Source organism: Rhinatrema bivittatum, chromosome 2 (assembly GCF_901001135.1).
Source record: "Rhinatrema bivittatum chromosome 2, aRhiBiv1.1, whole genome shotgun sequence".
In the NCBI taxonomy this organism is placed as follows: Eukaryota; Metazoa; Chordata; class Amphibia; order Gymnophiona; family Rhinatrematidae; genus Rhinatrema; species Rhinatrema bivittatum.
The window spans coordinates 641,674,732-641,699,378 of NC_042616.1; the positions used below are offsets into that span (position 1 = coordinate 641,674,732).

Genomic DNA, 24,647 nt, shown 5'->3' on the forward strand with positions numbered 1-24,647 from the left:
TGGAAATTTCTGCAAAAGGAGTTCTCCTTCTTCTTATAGGCCTGTTCTTTCTAAAGAGGAAAGAGGGTGGGATTCTACTCAAGTACGTCCTGATTCTGAAGAAAATAGAGGAATTCCATTTTATCCTATACGTAAAGGTCTTGAACAAATTTAACAAAAGAGAAAAGTTCAAGATGGTTTCCCTGGGTTCCTTAATGCACTTTCAGCAAAAAGGGGACTGGCTATGTTCTCTCAATCTAAAGGATGCTTACATCTACAAAGAGATATTATCTGGTCACTGGAAATATCTCAGATTTTTCATGGGAGGCCATCATCTCCAGTATTCTGTTTGGCCTAGTGCCAGCCCCACATGTCTTTACCAAATATTTTGCCATGGTGGAAGGGGCAAGTATATCCCTTTCTGGATAACTGGTTGGTTAAGATCATATTTGTATGATTGTAATTTTTGACTTATTCCTACTTATTGTTATCTTTCATTTACGTGAATTTGTTACTCTTGTTGTTTTTCCCTTTGTTAAACTGTAAACCGATCCGATATGGTAATTTACTATGAAGGTCGGTATAAAAAACTGTTAAATAATAAAATAAATAATATTTCAGGCAGAAGTAGCAGAATTGATGTACATCCCTCTCTGGGTGTTGGAGTTACTAGGGTTCATTATCAACTACCCCAAGACTCATCTGAGTTCATCACCTCAGTTGGAGTTTATCAGAGCTCTGCTAGACATGACTTAGGCAAAAACCCTCTCTCTGAAACAAGGGGTTTTAACCCTGATGTCTGCAGTAGAAGAGAACCAGATGAATCAGCAGATGTCAGCATGAGACATGTGGGCCTCATGGCATCAACTGTACATGTCACTCCCATAGCACAGGAGGAGAGCACAGTTCACCCTCCGTTCACAGTGGCTGTAGGCCTCTCAGGACCTGCAGGACAACATCTATGTCACACAACTGCTAAATGGCTCCCTGTCCTAGGACAATTCCAATCTGGTCAGGGGCATTCCCTTCCAAAATTCTCCAAGCCAAACTGTTCTTACAGTGATACATTCAGCCTAGGCTGGGAAGCTCATGTAGGGCCAGTCCTATCAGCAACATTATTCACTATATATCTCTCAAGTGTTGGCATGCCTTGGTGAAAACTACAGGACCTACCCCATTTATGTCATTTTGGTCTTATACATGAGGTCTCATTACCCTCTGCGTGAACTCTTTAAGAGATGGCTTTCCCATAAAAAAATTACTCTTAAATGATGACGATGGAACTCATTCTTCTTACTACTCTTAGTGATTATTCATCTGATGCTCCCTTGGTGTTTACTTTCAATGGTCACACTATTCCAGTCTGACAGTATGCTAGAAACCTGGTTGTTGTTATTGATAGCAATCTATCTATGAAATCAGAAATTCAGAATATTTTTGGAACATTTTTTAAATTATGCTTGTTGAGGTGGCTTCGACTACTCTTAAATGTACAAGATATTCGTACTGTCTTAAGTCTCTTGTATTAACAGGCATTGATTATTGTAATGCCTTATAACTTGGGCTCTCAATTAATACAATCCAAGTGAATGCAGATTGGGTAGAATGCTGCCACTTGCTTGCTGACTGGTGCAGGGATGCGTGCCCAATTATACCTGTTCTGCTATCCCTGCACTGGTTGCAGTCCAGTGGCTCATTAAATACAAAGTATTAACTTTAATTCATAGACTTCTTCAGAATAAATTTGTTCTTTGGTTTAATGCTGTACTGGTGAATAAAACTGGTGAATAAAACAGAAAATGTCATAATGCCTCTATTGCTCCATGGTGAGACCCCACCTTGAATACTGTGTACAATTCTGGTCGCCACATCTCAAAAAAGATATAGTTGCGATGGAGAAAGTACAGAGAAGGGCGACCAAAATGATAAGGGGAATGGAACAGCTCCCCTATGAGGAAAGACTAAAGAGGTTAGGACTTTTCAGCTTGAAGAAGAGATGATTGAGGGGGGATATGATGGTGTTTAAAATCATGAGAGGTCTAGAACGGGTAGATGTGAATCGGTTATTTAGTCTTTCATATAATAGAAAGACTAGGGGGCACTCCATGAAGTTAGCATGTGGCACATTTAAAACTAATCGGAGAAACTTCTTCTTCACTCAATGCACAATTACATTCTGGAATTTGTTGCCAGAGGACGTGGTTAGTTCAGTTAGTATAGCTGTGTTTAAAAAAGAATTGGATAAGTTCTTGGAGGAGAAGTCCATTACCTGCAATTAATTAAGTTGACTTAGAAAATAGCCACTGCTATTACTAGCAACAGTAACTTGGAATAGACTTAGTTTTTGGGTAGTTGCCAGGTTCTTATGGCCTGGATTGGCCACTGTTGGAAACAGGATGCTGGACTTGATGGACCCTTGGTCTAACCCAGTATGGCACGTTCTTATACCAATTTATCAACCTGTTAATCCTCTAAGGTTTACCAATAAAGACCTTTTAGAAATTCCCTCTTTAGGTTTGTGTTTTTTGGTGGTATTAGAAAATGGGCCTTTTTAGTTGCAGCGCCATGCCTTGGGAATGCAGTGCACCAAACTACTTAAAAAGGCATTTAAAATTTACCTATTTGTGCAGGCTTTCAGTGAATTAGCTCTTAATGATACAAGTGATCAACTGTGCAGGTTTTATAATATTTGTTTTTTATTTGTCTAGTCTTTGTTCAGACCCTTTTCATTTTTGTACTTTATGTATGTTGTATTGTGACCCCCTTGAGAGATTTCATATGAGTGCAGACTATAAATGTTTAAATAGAGGGACTCTGCACCCAAGTTCTTTGGACTCTTCAGAAGAAGTTTTAGCAGATAAACTTTCTAGAGCTAAGGGTGATCCTATGCTTTAAAGGCTTTCAGAGATCAGTTGGCCCACAAGGCCATACTAGTTCAAACGGACAATCAAGTCATACTATTATTTAGTTTATTGCTCTTATACTGTCTTTCACAGAAAATCAAAGCAGGTTATAAATTAAAAATACATATATATTTCTGAACAATTAAAAATATACCAAAAATATGACATAAAACAAACATAAACCTAATAATAAAAGGACTCAGTAAAAATTAGAACACAGATTCAATATTATGTACTACATCAGGGGTCAGCAACCTATGACATGCCATTTTTTACTGGCATGGCAACAGTGGCACTGAATAGCAGATTATCGGCCGCCGCCACCAATATGTGTGCACACAATCCCGAGTTGTATAGGCATACAGCCCCCCCCCCCCCACCGTGCCAGTAGCAGGAGTTGCATTTAACCAAATGTCATCTCTTGTTGCCATGGAGCCAGTCTCTCAACTCCTATCGCAAGACCGGCCCCACGGCAGCAGGAGATGATGTTTGGTTAAACTTAGCTCCTGCTGCTGCATACTCCACGATGTGGGAGGCCACCGTAGAGCCTATCCCACGGTGGAAGAGAGCAAGAAGACCTGATGGCCATCAGGAGATCTCTTCCTGCTGGCAGCTGAAGATTACAAAGCCTGGAAGACCATGCCTGCAGCAGCAGAAGAAAGACCGAGGACCCTGCAGCCGCCAGCAGACCCCATTTCATTGGCAGCTTTGAAGAGATCCATGAGCCTGTATGTGGATGAGTGAGAGCCTGTGTGTGTGATTGCATGTTGGGGGGGGAGAGCATATGTGATTGCATGTTTGGGGGGGGTGGAGAGCGTATGTGGTTGCGTGGGAGGAGAGAGCGTATGGGATTGCATGTGGGGGGAGAGAGCGTATGGGATTGCATGTGGGGGGAGAGAGCGTATGGGATTGCATGTGGGGGGAGAGGGTATGTGATTGCGTCTGGGCGGGGGAGAGTGCATGTGATTGTGTGTGGGCGGGGGAGAGAGCGCGTATGTGATTGCGTGTGGGTGGGGGAGAGGGAGCGTGTGTGATTGCGTGTGGGGGAGAGGAAGTGTGTGTGATTGCGTGTGGGGGAGAGTGTGTGAATGTGTGTGGGGGGGAGAGAGAGAGCAAGTGTATGTGAGAGAGGAGAAAGTTTGTGTGCACCCTCCCTCACCCCAACTAATTTATGACAATCTCAGGATGTCTAGAAATCAGAAGTTCCCAGGTATGGAGAGCTGTATGCGTGTTCTCCGATTCCGCTAGTTATGAAGACTTTAAGAAGATGTGGGAACTATAATAGCTTCTTCTGACTGTATCTGATCCGATTTCCTCAGGGAGGTGTCCATCAGGGAGCTGATCAGACTGTGGTCTTCCCCAGAACTCATCACTCAGGATCAGGTTAGGTTGTACCATCCCAATGTGAGGACCCTGGCTTTCACTGCTTGAATGTTGAGTGGTTGACCCTGCAACTCTTTGATCTTTTTGAGGATGTATCTCAAGTTCTTTTAGTTAAATGAAAGGATTCCAGCAGAAAATCCTATGGATTTAAGCGGAGGAGGTCTGCTTTGTGGTGTATGTATAAGACCCTAAAATCCTTTCTCCTTCTTCACACAAAAACTGCTTGATTACCTTATATTTGTCTGAGTCTGGCCTTAAGATCAACTCAGTAAGAATTCACCATATTGCAACTAGCACCTACCACTGGGACAAGGAAATACTTAGAGTACCTGAATGTAATCCACTTTGAAGTGCCTGAAAAGAGAAATATAAATGAAAATAAATAATTATGTAAAAGATAAACCCATTTCTGTATAACCTTTAGTTGTCTGCTCTATATGGGGCCTGCTTCATCTGACTTCTCGCATCAGGCCCCAACTGTATCTTGCGACCTCAATGTGGTTCTGTCCCAGTTGATGAAAGTGCCCTTTGAGCCACTGCGCTGCTGCATCCTGAAATACTTGACCAGGATTGTCATATTTTTGGTGACGATCACTTCAGCGAGAGTCAGTGAATACATTATCCACCTTTTACCAAATTTTATCATGATAGGGTGGTCTTATGCAACCATCCAAAATCTTTGCCTAAGATGGTGTTGGGATTCCTTCCTAACCAGTCAATCATCCTTCTAACATTCTTTCGCATGCCATATGTCCACCAAGGTGAAGGAGGGTTGTGCAGTTTGGACTTGAAGAGAGCCTTGGTCTTCTGTCTGGGTGAACTGAAACCCATAAAAAGTCCACTCCAATTTTTTGTTTCTTTTGATACCAACAAACTGAGGATAGCTGTTGCAATCTGCTACATACTGTCTGCTTGGCATCTCTTTCAGTTTTGCCCAGGCAGGCTTGAATCTGGTGGGCCATGTCAAGGCTGAGTCTGTTTGAGCCACAGCAGTGTCGGTGGCTCACCTTCGATCAACCCCCATGGAGGAGATCTGCAATCCTGTGATGTGGGGTTTCCTCCACATGTTTACATCTGATTACTTATTGGACATGAATGGCCAAAGTAACAGTAGGCATGGCCGTTCTGACTTGCAGAATTTTTTGAGATGTAGAACCTAACTCCATTCCTTCCTAGGGTCTGTTGTTTTTGTGTGCTGCAGCAGTCAAAAAGCAAACAGAATGTTAGGAATTATTAGGAAGGGAATGGTTAATAAAATGGAAAATGTCATAATGCCTCTGCATTGCTCCATGATGAGACCGCACTTTGAATACTGTGTACGATTCTGGTCTCCACATCTCAAAAAAGATATAGTTGTGATGGAGCAAGTACAGAGAAGGGCACCCAAAATGATAAAGGGAATGGAACAGCTCCCCTGTGAGGAAAGGCTGAAGAGATTGGGGCTGTTCAGCTTGAAGAAGAGACGGCTGAGGGGGGATATGATAGAGGTCTTTAAGATCATGCGAGGTCTTGAACGAGTAGATGTGAATTGGTTATTTACACTTTCAGATAATAGAAGGACCAGGGAGCATTCCATGAAATTAGCAAGTAGCACATTTGAGACTAAACAGAGAAAATTCTTTTTCACTCAACGCACAATTAAGCTTTGGAATTTGTTGCCAGAGGATGTGGTTACTGCAGTTTAGTTTAGCTGTGTTGAAAAAAGGTTTGGATAAGTTCTTGCAAGAGAAGTCCATTAACTGCTATTAATCATTTACTTAGCTAATAACCACTGCTGTTTGGGTACTTGCCAGGTTCTTGTGACCTGGTTTGGCCTCTGTTGGAAACAGGATGCTGGGCTTGAAGGACCCTTGGTCTGACCCAGCATGGCAATTTCTTACGTTCTTATGTTCTTTTCACAAAATTATTTATGTACAACAAATTTGATTACCATGCTCAGAAATAAAAAATGGATGGAGGTTGGGTGGTTGATTAAAAAGAGACTAAATAAATACTGGGTAGTAATGCTAAAATTATATGAAACCTTCCACCCCATTCATATATAATTTTGTTTATAGTGGCTGTTTAAGACAGCATAGTCTGTGTCTTATTTTATTGATTTTTTGCAACTAAAAAAAACAGTAATTGTGCCCTGCCCTTTCATCCTGCCTTGCCTTGCTGCCTATCCTGGCCTCCTGCCTTGCTCTGGGCTTGCTCTTGGGCTTTTCTGCCCTACTGTGTGGCCGTCAGGCCCTCTAGCTGCACCTAGCCAACTGTGTGCCCTGTTTGCACTTTCTTGTTTCCTGTTGCTTGTCTAGTCCTGTCTTTTTTCTAGTCCTGACCTTGACTGGTTCTTGTCCTGTCCTTGTCTAGTCCTATCGTTGTCTTGCCCTCAACTCCAGCCTTTTTTCCAGCCATGCCAGTAACTAGTCCCAGCAACTAGTTGATGCCTTATTCCTGTTCCAAATCAGTGCTTAGTTCCTGCTCCCAGTCAGTGCCTAGTTCTTGCTCCCAGTTGGTGCCTAGTATTAGCTTCTGCCACCTTCAGTACCAGCCTTGCTTCCAGCCCTGCCAACATCCAGCTCCTGCCTGTCCCGAACACCAGCCCAGCCTCCAGTCCCTGCATGGAACCATTCCCCAGCCGGTGCCTGTATCCAGCTCCCAGCCATAATGTTTTCAAGAAGACAAGTCCTACTGGCCCCCAGAACCCAAGGGTTCAACCTGTGGGGGAGGGGGTTGGTTTAGCAGAAATCATCTATAGTACTGCCCTGCAGCCCTGTGCTACTTCTGCAGGGTTGCTCCTTGACTCCTGCTGCTCAGACTGTGACATTTGTTTTATTTAGATTTAGGGAAAGTCTGTTGTGGGGTAACCAGTTTTTTATTGAAGATAAGTAAACTGGCAATAAGCTAAGGGTTATCTGCATATCAGTATGGCATGGGAAGAAAAAATTGAATGTCATCAGTATATACATAGTAGTTTAAGCCCAGACCAGAAAGCAATTTATAGGGAGATCTTAAATGTTAGAAGATCACAGAGAGAGATGAATCCTGCAGTTCTCCAGTGTTAGAGGTCACAGAGCCACATTTTACTTGTTGCGTCCTATTTGACAAATAAGAATAAAAGCAATTTAATGCTACCCCACGAATGCAGTTTGCACGAGACAGATACATAAGATTTTTTGGTCCAAGGTGTCAAACATAAAGGAAAAATGTAAAAAGACAAGTAAGAAACTTAACCCCGTCGAGCCCATGATGAATAGCATCTAAATTTAATCTCAAAAGCAGCTCTCTGCTATACATTTTGCAAAAACTAACACACAACTGTCCTCCAGGAAATACTGGGATTGCAGGACAGTGCACTCTTTCACCTTTACTGGAAATAGTGTAAATGAGATTGGCCTATAAGTTGTGAAGTCATCCAGAGGCTTCTTAAGAAGTCGAATGGATGCTTGCTTGAGCAAAGATGACAGTGTTCCAGCCGATAGGGACAATTTAACTAATTTGGACAGCGTCTCACAAATGTCATCTTCTAAAGCTCTCATGATGGAAGTGCTAAGGGATAGATGGAACAAGTAGTGGCACTCATACTTTTAACTATGCTGGCAGTATCGTCTCCACAAATTTCCTCAAAAGTGGACCATAATGGGTCTTTAGAGTTGATATAGAGGTCACTTGATCTAGGTAGATGGGAAAACTGAGAATCCAGGTTGGCAGTTTTTTTGTTGAACATTGGGTGAGGTGTCAGAGGAAATATGTGAGGACAGCTTACTGTTAGGCTAGCCACAGTGAAACATAATTACGTACTTGGAGTTACTAGATGCAAATTGAATAGATTTACTGATATAGGTGTAATTACCCCTCCGAGCTCATTATCATTATGGCCCTTAGTGAACTCTTTTTAGTTAGGGACAGGCAGATTAACATAAAAGGAAAGCACAGTTCAGAACAGCCCCTCACTTTGAGGGTGCTGGGATGGTCATCCCTTTGAGGTTATTTAAGCAGCTCTCTACTGAAAGTCTGGAGACAAGTGCTTTTAGTTTTTGGAAGAGTTAGGTGGCAGTAAGGAGCTTATGTTTCATTGAATTTTTAGCCCTATTTGGAGGATCCAGGCAAATCTTCCATGGGGATCCTAAGCAAGGTCAGGAGAGGATTCCTACCAGTCCACTAATTGGCTGGCTGGGCTTCTACTCTGGCTTATTTTTGGAATTTTGTATTTTCGTGGTAGGAGCCTTGTGAGACCCCCAGGTATTTCCTGGATCCAGGGCACGGGAATCCCCATTCTGGGGTGCCCAGGCTAAGGAAGACCTCTGTGTACCCTCAATGAAAATGTTAACTTCATTTTTTGAGAAAAAAGCTTTTTGGTTGGAGAACAGGGAGGAAGACTTCTGCTACACCTCTTCCTGCCCTACAAGAGGGCATTGAGAGTTGCATGTTCCAGAGAGGATCCCTCCCAACAAGGATTCGATTGAGAGAGAAAGAGAAGAAATATCAATTAGCTATGAGTAAGAAACACTCAAGATCTTGGAAGACACTCATCTGGAGTCTTCACCCCTGTGGAGACATTGGATTTTGCAGAGACTGTGCATTAGCATGTTTGCCTGTTCTTTGCCAGTTTTGGAAGTGATTTTTCTGCCCACTTGGGGAACCTTGCTTAGCCAAGCTGTGGAGAGTGAGTGCTCCTCTTGTCCATGTTCAAGAGACCCATTCACAGATAGAGGAAAAGACTAATTATTAGAACTCCTGTGGTGCCGAGAACTGATTTAAATGTTCCATGCTTCACCTGTTTTATCTCTGTAAAGTATCTTCTTTTGGGCACTATCCCTGGTTCCAGTGTATTTATTGGCACCCACAAGGAGGTAAAAGTACCCCTCTCCAGGGAAATGGAAAGTCACCAAAAGTCACCCCTAGCACTTGGGGCTGTGAGAGGGAATTCCTTTTCTCCCCAACCAACAAATAATTCCAACCCTGGGGAAATGAGAGACTGTGAGAGAGCTAGCCAGGAGTGATTCCAGCCCCAAAGAGATGACAAATTCTTCTGTGGCCCCATCGGTGTGCAACCAGCACCTGTGGCTGTGGTTGCATAGGTGTTTTGGGAATTAATAACAGTTGCTCCACCCTCCCTCCCTCCACTGGCTCTGGTTTCTCTGTGAACAACTACTATAAAAAATGTTTTTGCTTTTTTTTTTTTTTTTTTTTTAGCTTTTCTACAGCTTCTGTCTTTTACTCATTTTCTTTCCCTTTTTTTGTTTCCATTTTCACTTTGCTGTCTCCTCCCATTTTCCTCCTACCTGACACTATACCCACCTCTCCCAGCTACACTTCCATCCCCCCTCCTCCAGCACACTGGTATGCAGCCTAATGTGCAGGACATTCCAGGCCACAGTGCATCAACCTATGCCCCACCAGAAGTGACAGCAGATTCTCAGGCCCGGAGCAGCAGCAGCTTGCCGGATGAAGCATCTGACTTTAGCAGCATCTTCTTTGCTCAGCCCTGGCATTAGGCATCCTGCCAGATATAGCTATGATGTACAGGCCATTTTTTTTGAAATTTGATGCTTTTACATCTTTGCACATTTGACTTAACTGGGACCCAAATCTGTTACACTTTGCAAGTGAAATTCAGTTACATTGAAGCCATTATAAAGTAGAAATTAAATTATTTGCCTTTCATGGCCTATCTATCACTAAATAATGAAAGCACCCTAGGAAACAACCAACTGTTATGTGGAAATCGGTTAATTGTTAATGCTGTACTGTTCCCCACTGGAGGCCCTGTTTTTTATAGTATGAAAAGTATAAAAGAGTATAAAATTTGTGTGCATGCCAAGTCTTAAGCCAATGTGAGAAGCAGTGTTTCATAAATATTGTGAGGCAAAGACAAATAATACAACACAAAATTCTAGGATCAGTAGTTTACTCTCTTTACTTGTATCTGTTCTTCTTGTGCTTTCTCCTTTTCTCATCCCATATTTGTATGGTAAGGTATGGCCTACTTGCTGCTGGGTGAATAAACTTCAAAATACTACAGTCTCTCTGTAGCATCAAAATAAAAAAAATCAGGCAATATGTATCACTAAGCAGTGCTTAATTTATACAATGAGATAAAAACAATCTAAACAGAGTGGGGACAAAAGCACTTTCACTACAAACCAAAAAAAATAAGAGAAAAAATGATTACAAAAAAAGATTTTTAAATCATGAATATATATCAAGCACCATGTTTATATATCAAATAGGAAGATCTGCTTAACCCTAATACATTACAATTGTAATGATATACATAACATAATATAAATCACAATCAACAACACATTTATATCCCACAATATAACATTCATTCAATATATAATCCAAACATTTACAAAAAGGGAAATACCTTGTAAGTTTGTTGGCATTCTATACAATTGCAACATATCAATACTAATGACCTAAACCAAGGTGTTCCTCTTGAATAAGTTACAAAATCCCATTGTAATGAAGGTGTTCCTCATATATGCTGTTATAATATCCCGACAAGGCTCTTGTTTCGCTAAAACTGGTTTTCTCAGGGGAACAAATGGATAAACTGGACACCCCAAAATTACTGATGGAAAAAATGCACAGCAAGATTTATTACACTTAAAATAGAAAAGAATAAGGACCCCCTCATCTAATTGAACATACACTCAAAATAACAGCCCCTATACATAAAAGGAGTAAAAATGTCAGCAGTTGTTGTAATACAGATTTATTGCTTGTGTTTAAAGTTTATCCGGTCCTTCTGGTCGGCACTTCTTTCGCGACAAATTGCTTTAACATCTGACTGCTTTATATTAATGGCACTTTTGGATATTATACAGTATAATCATTTATAATGACCCATCATTTTTGTGTACCACACTATTTGATGTTTTGTATTTTCAGATTTAAAAATTTTCTGCTCTGTCCCTCCCGACGCAGCCTAGCGGCAAAACATGGGTTCTGTGTCAGAGACCTCTAAGAAATCTGTAAGTCACTGTTTATTTTGTGGAGTTGTTACCACCAAGTAAAAGCATTTTCTACATTATACTGGAATTACTGCGTGGACTCTTACTTCGTTTGCACTTCATTTATTACTGTATATATAGATATACACATGCTCACTGAATGTAGACATTCAGTACACCTGGAACATTTCTAATTAGGTTGCACCCCCTAAATCCAAGGGAGTAGTATCCCGGTGGGTGGGGAGGAATAAGGTATTGATAAGTGCCAAGCAAAACAAGAAACCTTGGGGTGATATACCTGCATGATAGCATTCCTCTGGCTGTGGCCACTGTTTTTCTTGTGACCTGGCAAGATCCCAAGCAGTAAATAGATCCCATGCTGCACAATAGCAGCATGTCATTTACTGTTTGGGATCTTGCCAGGTACTTGTGACCTGGATTTACAACTGTTGGAAACAGGATACTGGGCTTGATGGACCCTCAACGTGACCCAGAATGGAAAATGTATATGTTCTCTCACCCAGTAAAATTGCTAGCTGCAATTGTTAAGGCTAGGGGATAACAGCACAGAGTGGCAATAACTACCTTAGAGAAGCTTGCTTGGAAGACTGGATGGACCATTTGGTCCTTTTTTGCTGTCATTTTTATGTTTCTATAGAGCAAAGCTTAACCAATAGATAAAAAGGAGGTGATATTTGTATAGGTTGTTAGTCAGAGCTCATATAGAGTGTTGTGTTTAGTTTTGGAGTCCATATAGTGGGGTAGATTTTCAAAAAACGCGAATAGGCGTACTTTTGCTGGCGCATCAGGCGCCAGCAAAAGTACGCTGGATTTTAGTAGATACGCGCGGAGCCGCGCGTATCCACTAAAATCCTGGATCGGCGCGCGCAAGGCTATGAATTCTGTATAGCCGGCGCGCGCCGAGCCGCGCAGCCTACCCCCGTTCCCTCCAAGGCCACTCCGAAATCGGAGCGGCCTTGGAGGGAATCCTCTAACGCCCTCCCCTCACCGTCCCCCCCCCTTCCTCTACCTAACCCACCCGCCCGGCCCTGTCTACACCCCCCCTTACCTTCTCCGGGGATTTACGCCTCCCGGAGGGAGAAGTAAATCCCCGCGCGCCAGCGGGCCTGTTGCGCGCCGGGACGCGACCTGGGGGCGGGTACGGAGGGTGTGGCCACGCCCCCGTACCCGCCCCCAAAATGCTGCCGACACGCCCCCTAAACGCCGCGACGACCGGGCCCGCCCCCCGACACGCCCCCAACACGCCCCCCTCGGAGAAGCCCCGGGACTTACGCGAGTCCCGGGGCTCTGCGCGCGCCGGTAGGCCTATGTAAAATAGGCTCACCGGCGCGCAGGGCCCTGCTCGCCTAAATCCGCCCAGTTTTGGGCGGATTTAGGCGAGCAGGGCTCTGAAAATCCGCCCCAGTGTGTAGAGGTTATCCAGAGAATGCCAACTATAATGGTACAGATCATGCATTAAAAGCCAAAAGGGAAGATATTTAAAGTCCTGAATATGTTTGTTCTAGAGGATGGGTAAGAAGGGGAATATGATAGACATTTAAATCCTTCAGAAGTATGAATGACATGAAAAAAAAAGCAAAACAATGCAAAAAAATTACTTTTTTCAATGTGATGAATGTTCTAGAAGAAGAGGTCATGGTATGAGGCTCCAAGGAGTTAGACTCGTAATATGCAAAAGTATTTCTTAATAGAAAGGGTGGTAGATGTATGGAATGCCCTTACAGGTAAGGTGGTGAAAGCAAACAAAGAAATTTAAGAAAGCATGGGAAAAGCACAGAGGATCTTTTTGTTGCTAAGATGTGATGAGAAAGATCAGAATCAACTGGCGTCTATAATGTCGTACCAGGAAGTATACTGGGGAGGATAGATTTGCCTTAAGGTCTTTATTTGCTAACACATTCTTTGTTTCTATGATTTAACCAGTGTTTGTTCCCATTTTATGTCTCTGGAAATACACTGATTTAATCAGGTCCATAATCTTCTTTTTTATATGATAGACTTTGAGAGTTACCTATTGTGGAAGCGATAGACCTGGAAATGAATTTAGATTGATGAAAAGTAAATTGATTGAACTTGGAGCCAGCTTCAAACTGTCTACACAGTTGGCATGCTTCAGTACATCTTGGCTTTTATTCACTGCCAAAGTACAAATTGGGCAATCTGGTTGATTTGTAGTTTCCAGTGAATAAATCCCTCATATGAGACTGCATATTTGAAATGTATATAATTTGTATTGAACCCATACTTTATGCACTGGGGAGCATGAGAATAACTTTCAGACTTTGGGGCTTGGCTTATGCATTTTTCCATAGAAACAGAATAGGAAAAAAACTTTTTCAAATCAGGCCTTTGGTCTCCTTAGGTTGCTATAAGAAAATATGAAATGTGTATTGTGGAAGAAAGGAGGGTGGACATGATGGTGTAGATCTGTATAGACAAGGAGGAGTAAACTTTGAGTCTTGATTATACTATGCTTTTTTTCCGATGAAGTCTAAGAAAAGTAAAGGGAGACCCAAGACCCACTATATTGGGACTCCGACTACCACGATGGGACCTTTGGATATGTGAGTTTCCTCCTCAGCAGATCCTACTGGGCTTATTTCTAGGAGAGATGACAGGAGCTGGTTTGATGGTGTCCTCTGCTGGGAGATTTCTTTTACCTTGGAGAGGTGGTCGCCCCACACTTTGGACAGAAAGGCGTTGTCTGGAGCAGATGGAGGACTGATTACCAGGGAATTGGCTGAGGGGAAGCCTCGTGAAAAGCTGTCTGAATTGGTAATTATACGTTCAGTAGGTGAGGATGAAGATGAGACCAGGAAAATGAAAGTCATAGTCAAAGTTTGAGAGAAATGTTTGGAATTGTTTCCTGTTCATTCTCTAACTGTACTGAAGGAAAGTGCAGCTTGACTTTTCAAATTGGTATGTCTGGACATCAACTTTAGCTCATTGAGGGGATTTTTGCGGGATATATTACACAGCATTGTAATTCACTTCAGATGCTTCTGAGAAATTTGAATTCTATGAGTCTGCTTTGGAATATCACTGTTCTTAGATAACTACTTTGACTTCTCTGATATCTATAAGTTGCATGCTTCTAATATAGCAACGGTCAATATTTTTTTTTGGAAAAAATTTGAATTGTTGGAGAACAATTCCAGATATAAGAACTTGAGAATTTTGAATTTTTCTAGTGTGAAGCCTATATTGCCATATGAGGTGGCTAAATATTTTACTGAAGTTTTGCAGATTTCTCCTGAGCAAATGTCACTTTTCTATAAAGTTTATATTTAAAGAAAAAAAGTTCCTGTGCATCAAGAAGGGCCCAGGTTGTATATTTAGTAAAGTTTCTAGATGCTTTGAGCATGCCCTACTGGGCATGTACAGCCCTAGTCATCTCCCAGGCAGGCCTCTCAGTCTCATCTTGCAAGTTGTACTTCTTCTTTCTTCCTCACAGCTACTAGAATGAGCATTTCTGGAACTGCAGGAGCTGTTTTTCTTCTAGGACTCTGCAGGTCTATATTTTCTTCCTCTAGTACTTTTAGATAGGTTTTGTCTGTTTTGGAATTTTATTGTTTTTAATCTTTATTTTTGATGACCGCTTGGCGCAATGGCCTGGTCAAGGGTTTTTTTTCACTCCCCCCACCAGTCTTCGTGTTATGTTTTTTCCTTTTAGTCTAATGCCTCAAGGGGCCTGTAGTTTTCAGTGTCCTTGCATGGTTGGGCTAGGCCTCAACCCAGATTGGGGACTTGCCTGGTTTTAGGTCATGGTATGTCTGTTGGCTCCCCCTGTGAGGCTTCTGCCATTATTAGCTAGTTGTGCCAGGTAGGAACTTCAGGAGACTGTTCCTCCAATATGCACTGGCAGAGGCATTCACATCAAGGGATCCAAGAGGGCATCACTAGTGCATTGACCTGGCTTGATGCTTGAGGAAGGAGAGAACATAACATAAAATATGCAATACTGGGTCAGACTAAGAGTCCATTAAGCCCAGCATCTGTGTCCAACAGTGGCCAATCCAAGTCACAAGTACCTGGCAAGTACCCAAACATTAAATAGATCCCAAGCTACTATTCCTTACTGATTAATAGCAGTTTATGGACTTCTCTAGGAACTTATCCAAACCTTTTTTAAACCCAGGTACAGTAACTGCTGTAACCACATCCTCTGGCAGTGAATTCCAGAGCTTAACTATGTGTTGAGTGAAAAATAATTTTCTCCGATTTTTTTTTAAATGAGCTACTTGCCAACTTTATGGAGTGTCCCTAGTCCTTCTATTATTTGAGATTGTAAATAACTGATTTATATTAATCTGTTCAAGTTCTTTCATGATTTTGTAGACCTTTATCATATTCCAGCTCAACTGTCTCTTCTCCAAGCTGAACAGTCCTAATCTCTTGAGACTTTCCTCATAGGGGAGCTATTCCATGCTCCTTATCATTTCGATCACCCTTTACTACACTTTTTCCAGTGCAACTGTATCTTTTTTAAGATGCGGCAACTAGATTTGCACACAGTATTCAAGGAGCAGTTTCACCATCGAACTATACAGAGGCATTATGACATTCGTTTTATTTGCCATGCCCTTTCTAATAATTCCTAACATTTTATTTACTTTTCAGACTGCCACGGCATACTGAGCCAACAATTTCAGTGTGTTATCCACTATGATGCCTAGATCTCTTTCCTGGGGAGTAACTCCTAAGATGGAACCTAACATTGTACAGCTACAGCAAGGGTTATTTTTCCCTTTATGCATCACCTTGCACTTGATATACATACACTCCAGAGGGACTCAGCAAATTATAATGCTGCAAAACATTTTTTATTATGTATGTACAATTCCACACTTTAATTTGGCTCAACTAATCTAATACATAAGACCCGCTATGTGTATAGTGATCTCCCTAACATTAAAACTATATACTCCATGCATTACCCTCCATTCATACTCTACTCATCCATACTCCCCTTATCACTCGTCACCCCTAAAAATAACCAACATGATCGTATACTTAACACGATTATACATAAGTTAACTTCTTGTAATGTGTAGTCACCCTACCTCTGTACATTTTTCAATTGGTAACAACAGTGAACAAATCAATTGCTTCAACATATAAGTTTGATAACTCCAACGAAGATCTCGTTTCATCCGTCCACGCGGGCTTCTTCAGGGACTAACAATTCACAATGACGCAACTATACTATCATGTCTGTGTCCTTTATATGACTATCTTCCAGTAAAATGTTGTATATCTTCCCTTATTTGCATGATCAGAATAAATCTTCTTTACATTGCTTTAATACTTGAAGCATCACCACATATAGTACTGGGTTCTATAAATCACATAAAAATCAATTATCAAATTATGTACTCACTCTAACAAACACAAACATCACCATAAAATTCAATCGTACCAGTTATTTCAGCAAAACCTTGCCGCAGTTTGGCGTCTTCACAATGTTTCTACTATACTTATTCAACGCCGCTGCGCTCATATCTTATCCTTTAAATGTGAAACTTCAAACATCGTCTTCAATCGATGAGGTTTGTGGCATGGATGTTATCCTTCAAACTGTTGTAATCTTACATACCTACAACAAACACATGATTTCCCTCTGTTAACTAGTTTAATTCTATATCCCAACCAATATCACGGCGATATTCAATACACGAACTCTCCTCTACATAAATTCTATACCCTGGCCAAAATCACCGTGAAATTCACAACATATCGTTTAAATACTCTTTCACCATTCAAAAAAAATTCAAAAACTTACCAAGTATGTTATATCATTCGGCCAAAGCCAAAATCCTGTGCCACTCATATTCACCGCTCTGCAACAAGCCTTCTAATAATGTACACAAGTTACTCTCCTGGTCTCCATGCCAGACGTCGATTTAAATCGCTCCCAACCAATGACAATACCCCTTCCCGTAATTAGCAACTACGCCATATATCCAAAGGACTTTAATCAAGGGAATCCCAAGCGTACACGTCGTACATCCGGGGATTTTCAATAGAGGGTATCCCAAGCATACCCGTCATACATCCGGGACCTACTAGCCATTGACTTCCCCCATCTTAACAAGCACTACGTCATTGCCTAAAAAAGGATACCTTGTCAAACACGCCGTGTGTGCGTTTTTCCTTCTATATCATTAGATTTAGTTACCAACCACACTCTGAGGGTGTGCGCCTCCCTATATTCTATATTTAAACCGGATAGTCTGACAATAAGATCACAACATTCATGTTGACTATTATAGCGTCTAAAGCACATACTTATTGACTCAAGGATAGGCTACCACCACTAGAACACAAACAACACGGGGTTCACTTCATATATACAAACATTAACAGGACTATACGGTATCGTTATAGTCCATATTTAAACCCACATCTATATACTCCTAACCGTATAACCGCCCCCCACCGATCAGCCCAACATCAACACTATTCAATGCCAATCCTCAACCATAGAATGCTTCCCATTCTATCATTTCATTCAAAGATTTGGGTTTAAATATGGACTATAACGATACCGTATAGCCCTGTTAATGTTTGTATATATGAAGTGAACCCCGTGTTGTTTGTGTTCTAGTGGTGGTAGCCTATCCTTGAGTCTATAAGTATGTGCTTTAGACGCTATAATAGTCAACATGAATGTTGTGATCTTATTGTCAGACTATCCGGTTTAAATATAGAATATAGGGAGGCGCACACCCTCAGAGTGTGGTTGGTAACTAAATCTAATGATATAGAAGGAAAACCGCACACACGGCGTGTTTGACAAGGTATCCTTTTTTAGGCAATGACGTAGTGCTTGTTAAGATGGGGGAAGTCAATGGCTAGTAAGTCCCGGATGTATGACGGGTATGCTTGGGATACCCTCTATTGAAAATCCCCGGATGGACGACGTGTACGCTTGGGATTCCCTTGATTAAAGACCTTTGGATAAATGGTGTAGTTGCTAATTACGGGAAGGGGTATTGTCATTGGTTGGGAGCGATTTAAATCGACGTCTGGCATGGAGACCGGGAGAGTAACTTGTGTACGTTATTAGAAGGCTTGTTGCAGAGCAGTGAATATGAGTGGCGCAGGATTTTGGCTTTGGCCGTATGATATAACATACTTGGTAAGTTTTTTAATTTTTTTTGAATGGTGAAAGAGTATTTAAACGATATGTTGTGAATTTCACGGTCATGTTAGCCAGGGTATAGAATTTATGAAGAGGAGAGTTAGTGTATTGAATATCGCCATGATATTGGTTGGGATATAGAATTCAACTAGTTAACAGAGAGAAATCGTGTGTTTGTTGTAGGTATGTAAGATTACAACAGTTTGAAGGATAACATCCATGCCACAAACCTCATCGATTGAAGACAATGTTTGAAGTTTCACATTTAAAGGATAAGATATGAGCACAGCGGCATTGAATAAGTATAGTAGAAACATTGTGGAGACGCCAAACTGCGACAAGGTTTTGCTGAAATAACTGGTACGATTGAATTTTATGGTGGTGTTTGTGTTTGTTAGAGTGAGTACATAATTTGATAATTGATTTTTATGTGATTTATAGAACCCAGTACTATGTGTGGTGATGCTTCAAGTATTAAAGCAATGTAAAGAAGATTTATTCTGATCATGAAGATGCAAATAAGGGAAGATATACAACATTTTACTGGAAGATAGTCATATAAAGGACACCGACATGATAGTATAGTTGCGTCATTGTGAATTGTTAGTCCCTGAAGAAGCCCGCGTGGACGGGTGAAACAAGATCTTCGTTGGAGTTATCAAACTTATATGTTGAAGCAATTGATTTGTTCACTGTTGTTACCAATTGAAAAATGTGCAGAGGTAGGGTGACTACACATTACAAGAAGTTAACTTATGTATAATCGTGTTAAGTATATGATCATGTTGGTTATTTTTAGGGGTGACGAGTGATAAGGGGAGTATGGATGAGTAGAGTATGAATGGAGGGTAATGCATGGAGTATATAGTTTTAATGTTAGGGAGATCACTATACACATAGCGGGTCTTATGTATTAGATTAGTTGAGCCTAATTAAAGTGTGGAATTGTTCATACATAATAAAAAATGTTTTGCAGCATTATAATTTGCTGAGTACCTCTGGAGTGTATGTATATTGAGTATTCATGAACAGAGGTAGTGCACGGATTTATTCACCTTGCACTTGACCAGATTACATTTTATCTGCCATTTAAAAGCCCAGCCTCACAAGGTCCTTCTGCAATTTATCACTACTCTGCATAATTTTGTATTATCTGCAAAACTGAGAGGGGTTATTCTGGGAACAACCAGGAATTTCCCGAGCATTCCCATTGGGCGAATTGCGCTAGTTTTCATGGACGCAAATTAATTATCACCTCTGGTACCCTAGATGATGTCTTTTGTTCCTGCCTGCCTATTAGCCTGTCCTGAAAAAGGGCAGTTTTCAAGGAGGAGCTGGAAATCTTGAGCATGGAATACATTAATGGTTCCATGCTCTGAAGACATTGGATGCCAGTGCATAGATAGCTACCAATGCACCAACTGGAATCTATGCCGGGTCCCAGTGGAGTCTTTGTTGGGCACCGTTGAGGTTGGGTGCTGACAACTAAATCAGCATGGGTGTCAACATAGGGTACAGCTGTGCTAGGGCAGGGTCAACATCATGGTGCCAGCGCATCAGCATTGGGCACCATGGCACCTGTGGTACTGTTGGGAGTTATTCTGTCCTGAGTTCTCTGAGGTGAAAGCCGTATTATTGGGGTCTATGCTCAAGGATGGCAAAGCCTATGGTCAGCAAAAGCATTGTCAGAGCTGCTTCTTCCATGTCTCCAGGTATGAAGCTGATGAGTGAACCCATAGGGTCTGTTAGACCACTAACTTTGTAGTACCAGATACTAGTGAACTCCTTTGGAGGCAGTGTTGGCTTAGTATTAAGTTCCCCAAGTGCCCACTCTACTGCCACTATAAACCTACCACTATAGTGCCTTACCTATGATCTGAAGGCTCATAGATAAGGCTCTATAGTTAGGGCAGGAAGTCTTCTTTTGATCTTTCCATCTGTCAACAGCTTGTTCTTCACTCTCACAATAGAGTGAAAGAGGGCATAAGAACTATACCGTAGCCCAGCTGGGACATGGCTCAAGGTTTTAACTGGATCAGAGGATTAATATCTAGATCCCAGTATCACTGCTGCAATACCTCCTGGTCAAGGGGAGAATGAGAGTTTAGCTAAAAACCAGAGTATCCAAGATACTCAGGTTCTCATGAATAGAGTAACCCTACTTGATATGCCTTCAAATAGCTCTACAAGAAATGCTTTTGCAGCTTTTTGGTGTCAAGGAATATCCCATTCTTCCCTATCAGTGGCCCATGGGGGGTCTGACCAACTTACATCATGGGTATGGGAATGGAGACTGGTTGCATGTATGGCTCAATCCCATCCTGGATGTGAGAGTGTTATACAATTCCTATTTAAGGCAATGCTTGAGATGTTTTTCTTCAGCACCTGATTACCTTTTCAGAGAATGGAAAGTCCTGCACTCCCTTGTCTTGGGGAGGTTACTTCTGAGTAGCTGTTTTCTCTCCAAACCACCCCTATCAGGTATTCTGTCCATCCTTTTGAGACAGCGTCCTAGGCTGGATGCAGGAAAAGATATAGGGAAACCTGGCGCCAACATCCAGGCGTTCCTTACTCCTGTGACAGCACTTGGAGTTGTGCTTTTGAGCACTTACCCATCTGAACAGGAGAAACTTGCACCGTTAGTTCTAGCAGATATTCATGCCCATCATTGCAAGACTGCTGCAAGTCCAAAAGCAACGCACAATGTTGGAAGTGGATTTCCTCTTCTAGAAATCTACTTTCTAGGAACAGGAAAGATCATTCTTGTAGTTAAGATGATTTATATACTGAAGGCATGCTATAGAGAGCATAAGCATATCACCTGACATCTGTTTAGAAACGTTCAGGTTAGCCCTTGTAAGATCGAAGGTACGTGGTTCTTTTCGGTTGCATCGTTCGTGACCTCTAAAATGATGGTGGTTCCAACCATCTTGGGCAACATCTGTAGCACTTGATCACTAGGGACATACTATTTGGTGGCTGATTCATTCCAGATTTGTCTAGTACAATTTTGCCCTGATTATGGATGCATCCAACCTTTGATTTGGGGAGCTTGCATAAGGGGCACAGCACCCAGATTTTCAGGGTTGCTTATTTCATTGTCCTCCTTCAACAAAGGACAATTAGTGTGTGTTAGTCTTTGAGTGTTCTTTGGCCCACACATTGTTCCTGGTCAGACATTAATTCTACCACATATTAACAGGAGGCTGTCGTGTTGAAGAATGCCATTTTCAAAAATAGGGCTTGAAGCCCTATGCTAAGTGGACGAGGAGTCTGTCCTGGTGGTCTGGAACTCTCAGGGGTCCCTGGTCAGATATTTCACAGGTGCATTACACCTGTGGGTACCTCCTTCCTTTAACAGTGGGATTACTGAACTGCTACGGTATATTCTTACTCTAGTCTAGAGTCTGGGTTTGTGATATGTTTCTCTTCAAGTTACTCAATTTAAAAGATCCTGTGTAAACTCAAGAATTTATGCAACTAGTTTCATTGTAGCTCCGTTGGAAAACATTTTATATGTATCCTATGAAGTTGTAGCCCAGCATTGGGTTAATGCTGTCTTAACCCAGATACCGGAAGGCTGATACTGCAGCCCCAGGTTCTATCTGGAACTATTTCTCCTAGTCCTCTGGCATCGAAAAGAGATTTCAGGAAGGAATCCCATGGTCTGGAAAGAAAAGGTCTTGTCGTATGGCTTTAGGGATGTATCTTGGTACTCTTTCCCCAGTTTCACACAAAATCTGTGTCTTCTGCATTTCTCCATGTCCATTGGATATCTGATGTATTTACATTTCACTTTGGTGAAATTGGTGCTTATGTCACCATGTAGAAGGTAAGTTTGTTTCCATATGGCCTTAGTTGTATACTTTATATAGGGTGGGCTTTAGCTGAAATTTGCCGCTTAGCCTTCCACTGTGTCATGAGATGTCAGCATGGTGCTTGCCCAGTGGCTAGAAGCGTTTTTGAACTTTTGTCAGTATAATATGACCTGAAGGTCAAAAGGATTTGTCAGTGGTCACTTCGGCAGGTGGGATCTATCAGTATCAGACCCTAGTGCCTTTCCCACCTTGTTTTAATTTTTTTCCCAGTAAGTTGTTTTTAATCATGTTTATAGTCATTGGCTAACATAGTGCATAAGTATAAAGGCAATATTCATTACTCTTCAGGTACAAGAGATCCGTAGCCTTTCATCTGGAGTGGTCTTAAAGGCCCAGATAGTCTACTCAGGGTTTCTTCTTGACACCAATAAACCTGGAATGATCATAGTCAAAAGTTCTATTTCTCTTGGTTAGTGATTTGATCCCTTTCTCATGCCCAGGAGGATCTGAATCTGGTGGGACATGTCAGGGCTTAGAGTGCTTGAGCCCTAACTGTGATGGAAGCAAAGCTGAGAAGTGGGATTTTCTCCACACATTCACACCACATCCCTGTTTTGGTAGGGGTTCCCGACATGAAACAAAATTGTAAATAGTCTGTCCTATGAAGTCTCTTCGAGGTGTAGAACCCAACTCCATTCCCTCTAGGGTCCATTAGCTTGATTCAGATGGTCTAAAAAAGGAAACAATGACAATGTTAGATTGACTTAACTCCACCCAAAACAGTATTGCCTTTGACACTACCTAGTTTTTCCCTTTTGCTTGAGAGAGCCTGTAGCTTGGGAGCCTCACATCCTGCTTGTCTTCAGAGAAAGTGAAGTTGCTTTTCTGTAACATTAGTTCTCAGATAGACAGCAAGATGTCAATCTTTTTAAAACCCTCCCGCCTACCCTTGGAGTTGGTTTCTCCAAGTCTAGCTTTATCATGGTTTGAGGGGCACTCCCTGGGAGGCAGGGAGGTGACTAGGGCTGTATATGTTCAGTAGGGCATAGTCAAAGCTTCTAGAAACTTTGAAATAAAAGTTCTGTGCCAGGCTCCTCCTGATGATGTCACAAACGTTGAGGGCTGACATCCTACTGTCCATAAGCAACTTCACTTTCCTGATTTGTGAATGTCTACTCATACACAGAGAATCTTTTTGGCTCAAAAGTGTTGTCCCACAGGGCTGCTTTTTTTCTTAAATTTCCATGCAAATGTGAATAAACTATAACAAGGATAAATATATTTTTTCTGATCCAGAGCATCTTTATTTTCTCTGCGAAAACTTCAGTTATTTATTTCTTAATGGAGAGATCTGATTTTGATGTGGCATATCATTAATAAAATTTAGTATAAAGGCCATAAAGTATGGGAGGAGGGGGTGCGGAAGGGGAAGATGAAACCAGCATGGTCAGGTAGATTCTCTCTCTCTCTCTCTCTCTCATCTACCTGACCTTGCTGGTTTCATCTTCCCCTTCCGCACCCCCTCCTCCCGTTCTTTATGGCCTTTATACTAAATTTTCAGGGTTATTATAGTTCATTTTTTGTATTTCTTATATGAATGTGGTATTTCTTATATACATATTGGATGTATTTATGAATTCTTCAATAAATAAAATTTTTGAAAACAAATGTATTAAAATATCCATATATAATTTGAGGCGAGAATGTTTTTTTGGTTTTTTTTTTAATTTTAGGCAATAAAAGGCTTTTAGCTTGGGTGTGTGTATGACCTGAAGAAAACATTTGAGAAAATATTTTATTTTTGTATTTTACCAGGATTAACAAATAATACCATAGAAAAGGCTTCCAGAATTACAGAACACTGCATGGAATGTATATTAGATTTAGAATTGAAAAAAAAGTTCCTTTTCCAAGCAGCTGCAAAACATTTCCTCATGTTAACAACATTCATGTGTCTCGAAAGGAATTGTCTGTCTGCCAACAACTTCAGGTTGCATATAGCAACACTAGCCAGCATTCACAATTTGGGCTGTCAGTGAGATCGGAATACAGAGAATGTTAATGATAAACTTGAGTCTGAGAAAAAGATCTGTCCAAACCCTTTTCCCTGTCCCATAATCCCATTTTGAAGAGGTGTTTTCTGTAGATTGGAGTAACTATTTTAAAGAGATGGATGCATTTATTTTTAAATTCAAACCTCTGGATCAAAAGGGATATTAAGGTTTGCAGTTCTAGAAATGATCTGAAGGGAGTGAATTGTCATTTGTGGTTCACAGACAGATCCTTGCTGTGATTTACCTCCCAGCCTATTGAGCATGGCATATGCAGTGTCCTCCACTATTTCAGAGGAGTCCTTGGCGTAAAATATCTGGTTGTGTAGCTCTTTGTGCTGAGAATGGAATGGGGGAGAGTGAAATAGGCAGGAAAGTGTCAGAAAAGACAACAACAACAATGA

General features: G+C 41.4%; 1 protein-coding gene across 11 annotated transcripts in view; it reads left to right on the plus strand.

Annotated features, from left to right (window-relative positions):
• FAM110B (family with sequence similarity 110 member B) overlaps positions 1 to 24,647 on the plus strand; it is a 494,939-nt gene that overhangs the window by 69,518 nt on the left and 400,774 nt on the right. The window contains exon 1 of one of the 11 annotated variants that reach the window (XM_029591325.1): positions 11,170 to 11,230. The exons of 9 other annotated variants lie outside the window; for them this stretch is intronic. The gene's annotated coding sequence lies outside the window, so the exon portion shown is untranslated. Of the gene's footprint in view, positions 1 to 11,169; positions 11,231 to 13,938; positions 14,006 to 24,647 lie in introns of those variants that run through there. One more of the 11 variants, XM_029591324.1, reaches the window with a different exon arrangement.